Consider the following 6,332-nt stretch of genomic DNA (forward strand, 5'->3'; position numbering starts at 1 on the left):
CCCGAGAGGAGAATGGAAGAGAAGGGACTGCGGCATGTCCATCTCCCCTGGGGGGTGATTTCTCACTTTCTATCTCTCTGTCTCACTCTGTCTTTCTGGTGAGCGCACGTGCCCTATAGCGAAAACCTCTCCAAAAAAAAAAAAAAAAAAAAAAAAAAAAAAAAAAGAAAAGAAAAGAATGAATACATTAACACACTTAAAATAAAGCCTGACACATCACAAACACTCCAGAAGTATTATATTCCCTTTTTTGTTATAAATATTTCCTGGAAGTCAGGTTCTACCGACTATACTTCTACTAGTCTCTGTAGACTCAGACCTGTACTAAATGCATCATGAACATGAGGCAGGTCTTCAAAAAGCTCATAGAAAATACATATTATGAGAAAACAGCCTAGATTTCAAGATTTTTTGCATCAAAATAAATTTGAACTTTAATTCCATTTTCCATAGGCTTTTTTTTTTTTTTTTCTTGGAGAGGTTTTTGCTATAGGGTGCATGTGCTCGCCAGAAAGACAGAGACAGAAAGCGAGAGAATTCACCCCCCCAGGGGGGATGACCACGCCACAATCCCTTTTCCTCCATTCTCTTCTCAGGATCTTGGCACGCATGTACACATGCCTGGCATGAGTTTAAGCCACTGGGTCTGGGACTTGAACTCGAGTCCAGTGATGTTGCCATTATGTCGTCTGCTAGTCCCCTTCCATAGGCTTTTTGAAGTCTCCTCTTATATCATAACAGATATAATAATCTGTCAACTAATTAAATTTAGTCTGTTTTTTTATTATTTTTTTTTATTTTTTACTCTTTTTAAAGCAGCAGGCATGTGCACTCACCAGAGAGAGTCATCCACCCCAACCTCTTTTCCTTTTCTGCAGTGGGGCATGGTCATGATATAATCCCTTTTTCTCCAGTTTTCCTTCCTGTCAGGATTTTGGGCACATAGGCACAGCTGTCTAGGGTGTTTTTCAAGACAGTGATGCCTGGAATTTGAACTGTAGTTAGCCTAGTGAGCTCCTTTAACCACTAACCTGTGTGACCAGCCCTCGGCCTCTTAGTAGAATCTGATATATGATGGCTACAGTTGTTCTGAGTTGGACAAGCAGCTCTGACAGCATCGCATGCCTGAACTCACATGCTGGTTCTATCAGTTTTCGGTTGGGATACCCTGAGCAAGATGCCGAGACTCTTAGAACTGAGGTTTTCTTGTTTATTCAATGGGAGTCATTTTGCTGTGAAGACTAAATGCACTAAAGCATTTAGCACAATGCCTGGCTCACGGTAAGAACTTAACAGAGTTAGCTATTAGTATTTCCCTGTTGCGCCTGGGTGAGGTCATAGAGTCTAGGTTAGGACTGAAGATCAATTTGTAGAAATTCTGGCTTTCAGAGTAGGGCAGGCAAGGCTTAGATGTGGGATTACTGGTTTGTGGGGCCCTAGATCTTGGGCCTTTGTCTTGTCTAACATCTTTGTCTCTGCCCAGAGACAAAGGAACCCTCTAATTAACACCTGAGTCTGAAGAGGTTCTTTCATGCAGGACAGTTAAGGATGTTCATAGCATTTCTGTGGATCAGCTGGACAGCACCCCCACAACCATCCACCCACCCCCACTTCATAGCTGAAAAAACTGAATTAAGAAAAAAAAAAAACAATTGGTTTGGCCAAATTGTGTAGTTGGTAGTGGCAGAACTAAGACTAAGGCCTGCATCTGCCAGCTCTTTATCTATCTTTATTAAACCATGGCATTTCTGAATTGATGCTACAAGGCCTTTTTAACCCTTACTAAAATAACATGCAAAATTGAGTATAGAAATGACTAAAGGATCCTCCATGGGTCAGAGAGGAGGAGGAAGGGGAACTGAATTCCTAAATTTCTTTAATTAACATAAACATGTAGTCATTCATCATAGCTATTCCAAGTTTGTATGCTTTTGCTATTCATTCCTCTACTCTGTGTGAGTTAAACACAGGCCATTTCTGGAATGGTTAAGAATACTTACCTGGCAGGGGAGATACCATGATCATGAAGGTGGTTTTCCCAGGGCGAGGCTTATCCATTGCGCTCTGGATATGCTGACCTCTGTGATTTCTCCAAATGTGGGAAACTCGACTGCATAATTTGTGGTAGTGGGGGACTGCATTTGCGTTCTCCCCTGAAATAAAAAAAAAAAAAAAAGAATATGGGTCCTGGGGGCCAGCAGGTAGCTACTGGTCGAGATGCTGGACTCCCACATGGCTGACCATGGTTTGAGTCTCGGACCTGGCGATTTGAAAATCATGCCGGGTGTATGAGCATGTGTGCCCCGAATCCCAGGAGAAGGATGGAGAAGAGATTGTGGCATTGGTCATCCACCTAGGGGTGGGAAGGGATTTCTCATTTTCCCTCTCACTGCCTCTCTCTGATGAGCGCACATACCTTATGGCAAAAATATTAAAAGAAAGGAAAAAAAAGGAATTAGAGTCCTGGAGTCCCAGAGGCCACCATATCCTAGCTGTGAGTCCTGTACATGTAACTTCTCTGTGACTTGATTTCCTCAACCTATAAAATAAGGAGGACCCACTGCCTCATCGTGTGATCAAAGCTATCTGTTAAGAATCTGATAAGAAGTTCAGCAAAATCTGCTACTTACTAGGCATTTAATATATATCAGCTTTTTTTTTTTAACAATGGTATACTTTTCCCTTTATTAACACAGTTCAATCACAACATAATCTAACCAGAGCTAGAAAACACTTCCATCCTATATATATATATATATATCAGTTTTTACGGATGGATAAAATTGCTACACAGCTGAGTTTCAAATGATGATGTCTTGTTTGTTTGTTTGTTTTATTAATTTGTCAGAGGGTGTATATGTTCACCGGAAAGAGAGAGAAAATGAGAAAGCACTCCCTACGGGGCATGGTCATACCGCAATCCTTTCTCCTCCTATTCTCCCTCTTTTAGGGATTTTGGGCACATACACATGTGCCTGGCATATTTTTCAAGCTGCCAGATTTGGAACTTGAACCACGCAGTTAGCCATGTGGGATCTAGCCACCTTAACCACTATGCCATGGTCTGGCACAAAACGATGATGCTACTTCTTATTCTTTTCTAGTAAGACATTACTTCTGTCTGGAATGTCTTCTCTTCCTCCCTTTGAGAGTACATGTGGCAGATGCATGAAATGGGAGCCAAGTTCTACAGGTCAAAAAGCAACGGATCCTTTCTCTCACACTTTCTCATTCAAGACTGAGAGCCAACGATTTCTGTAATCCCAAGAGGAAAGCAGTGTGGGGCCCTTGTCAACGGTGAGAGGTTTATTTGTCCTGGAGCCAATCAGACTTTTATGAATCTCCTTAGGCCTCTCTGAGTTTCCCCAGTGCCCACTTACTGCTCACCTCAGCAGCCTTCACCTTGCTCTGCCCATCTGTCTGTGAACCCCCTTAGCTTCTTCCACAGTGAACTACTCAAATTTCCCCCAACTCATCATCTGTTTACCCATGCTGCGTCTTTGCACCTAAATTTCCCCCTATCTAGAACCTATTTTTTAGTTTGGTATAGGGTTTGTGTACTCACTGGAGAGAGGGAGACATACGGACAGACAGAAAGAGAGGAAGTAAGAAATCGCACCCTGGGGAGATGGCTATGCTGCGATCCCTTCTCCATCTCTCCTCTCAGATTCTGGATATGCACACACATGCCCAGTGTGTTTTTCTTTTCTTTTTTTTTGGAAAGGTTTTTGCTATAGGGTGTGTGCACTCGCTAGAAAGACAGAGAGACAGAGACAGAAAGTGAGAAATCACCCCCCACAGGGAATGGCCATGCGGCAATCCCTTCTCCTCCTTTCTCCTCTCAGGATCTTGGGCACACATGCACACATGCCCGACATGAGTTTAAGTCACCAGGTCTGGGACTCAAACCATGGTTGACTACATGGGAGTTCAGTGACATAGCCATTACTCTAACTGCTGGTCCCTCCCGTGTGTTTTTTATATATATATATATATCAGTTTTTACGGATGGATAAAATTGCTACACAGCTGAGTTTCAAATGATGATGTCTTGTTTGTTTGTTTGTTTTATTAATTTGTCAGAGGGTGTATATGTTCACCGGAAAGAGAGAGAAAATGAGAAAGCACTCCCTACGGGGCATGGTCATACCGCAATCCTTTCTCCTCCTATTCTCCCTCTTTTAGGGATTTTGGGCACATACACATGTGCCTGGCATATTTTTCAAGCTGCCAGATTTGGAACTTGAACCACGCAGTTAGCCATGTGGGATCTAGCCACCTTAACCACTATGCCATGGTCTGGCACAAAACGATGATGCTACTTCTTATTCTTTTCTAGTAAGACATTACTTCTGTCTGGAATGTCTTCTCTTCCTCCCTTTGAGAGTACATGTGGCAGATGCATGAAATGGGAGCCAAGTTCTACAGGTCAAAAAGCAACGGATCCTTTCTCTCACACTTTCTCATTCAAGACTGAGAGCCAACGATTTCTGTAATCCCAAGAGGAAAGCAGTGTGGGGCCCTTGTCAACGGTGAGAGGTTTATTTGTCCTGGAGCCAATCAGACTTTTATGAATCTCCTTAGGCCTCTCTGAGTTTCCCCAGTGCCCACTTACTGCTCACCTCAGCAGCCTTCACCTTGCTCTGCCCATCTGTCTGTGAACCCCCTTAGCTTCTTCCACAGTGAACTACTCAAATTTCCCCCAACTCATCATCTGTTTACCCATGCTGCGTCTTTGCACCTAAATTTCCCCCTATCTAGAACCTATTTTTTAGTTTGGTATAGGGTTTGTGTACTCACTGGAGAGAGGGAGACATACGGACAGACAGAAAGAGAGGAAGTAAGAAATCGCACCCTGGGGAGATGGCTATGCTGCGATCCCTTCTCCATCTCTCCTCTCAGATTCTGGATATGCACACACATGCCCAGTGTGTTTTTCTTTTCTTTTTTTTTGGAAAGGTTTTTGCTATAGGGTGTGTGCACTCGCTAGAAAGACAGAGAGACAGAGACAGAAAGTGAGAAATCACCCCCCACAGGGAATGGCCATGCGGCAATCCCTTCTCCTCCTTTCTCCTCTCAGGATCTTGGGCACACATGCACACATGCCCGACATGAGTTTAAGTCACCAGGTCTGGGACTCAAACCATGGTTGACTACATGGGAGTTCAGTGACATAGCCATTACTCTAACTGCTGGTCCCTCCCGTGTGTTTTTTAAGCTACTGTGTCCAGGATGGGACTACTTAGTTGGCCTTGTGGGATCCAATCGCCTTAACCTCTGCATCATGAGCAGCCCCTTTTTGTGTTTTTAAAAAAGATTTTTGCTATAGGTGTGTGCATTCACCAGAGAGAGACACAAAGACAGGTCCCAGGTGCAAGGTGTATGTATGAAGAATGGCCACGTCACAATCCCTTCTCCTCCTTTATCCTTTTTGGGATTCTGGGAACTCACATGCACATACCTGGCATTAACACCAGATCCAGGACACTAATTGAACACTTGCTCATGTGAGATCCTGTTGCCTTAACCTCCATGCCACCTGCTGGCCCACATCCTTAGTCTACACCTTCCTATCCAATGCCTCACCTTACTTTTTCCAGCTAAGTGCAAACTCTGCCATAGGGTCTCCCTAAATCTTGACTGTGCCTGGGCTCCTCGGTGTTTTGGATTGTCGTGTTCCAATAAAACGAGTATGTGTGACCTGTCTCTCTTCCCTGACTAAAGCAGGCTCCTCACGGGTGAACTATCTTACTCTTTTTTGTATGCCCAGTTCCTAACACGCGTGGCCTGGCACACAAGTGCTCACATTGGTAGATAAATGAATTAGTGCCCCTGCCCATATCTGACCTCCATTCTTGCCATTTTTCCTTCTGCATTTAGAGTCTGGAACTCAATTAGGCTTCCAAACGTAAAATCTGTGTTTTAATTAAGAACTGTAGGAAAATGTTTATGTGAAGGTGCGCATATTTTTAACCTTGGGCACCTGCGTTCTTTCTACCTTTGCCTGTTTCAGAGACCCTCGCCTCCCCTGGGATCATGGCTTTCTCCCAATACATAGATGGGAAAGTGAGGACGTGAATATTTTTATCTGACATTATTTTGGAGCATTGCTTTCCTGTTTGCTGCTGTTTCCTTTTCATGGACCATTAGCAGTTTCCAAAGGCAATATCCTTTCACTGTCACACGATGCCATGGGGGGCCATTTCAACAACTTCAGACTAGGGCATTAAGTGCAATTCTGGATGAGAGTCAGCACATAACCAAATAAAAATAATAAAGGGAAAGCTTGTAGGAGCCATTTGGAACGCTGTCCCGTGCTGAATTCATTTGCA

At 43.6% G+C, this 6,332-nt stretch overlaps 1 non-coding gene across 1 annotated transcript; it reads left to right on the forward strand.

The window, feature by feature from the left end:
- Window positions 1-1,992: 1,992 nt before the first annotated feature.
- On the forward strand, window positions 1,993-2,156 carry LOC114007425 (U1 spliceosomal RNA). Its single transcript, XR_003549057.1, has one exon. It is a non-coding gene; the product is annotated as a U1 spliceosomal RNA (small nuclear RNA).
- Window positions 2,157-6,332: the final 4,176 nt, after the last annotated feature.

This window comes from Tupaia chinensis, unplaced genomic scaffold (genome assembly GCF_000334495.1).
Source record: "Tupaia chinensis unplaced genomic scaffold, TupChi_1.0 Scaffold000170_1, whole genome shotgun sequence".
NCBI lineage: Eukaryota > Metazoa > Chordata > Mammalia > Scandentia > Tupaiidae > Tupaia > Tupaia belangeri.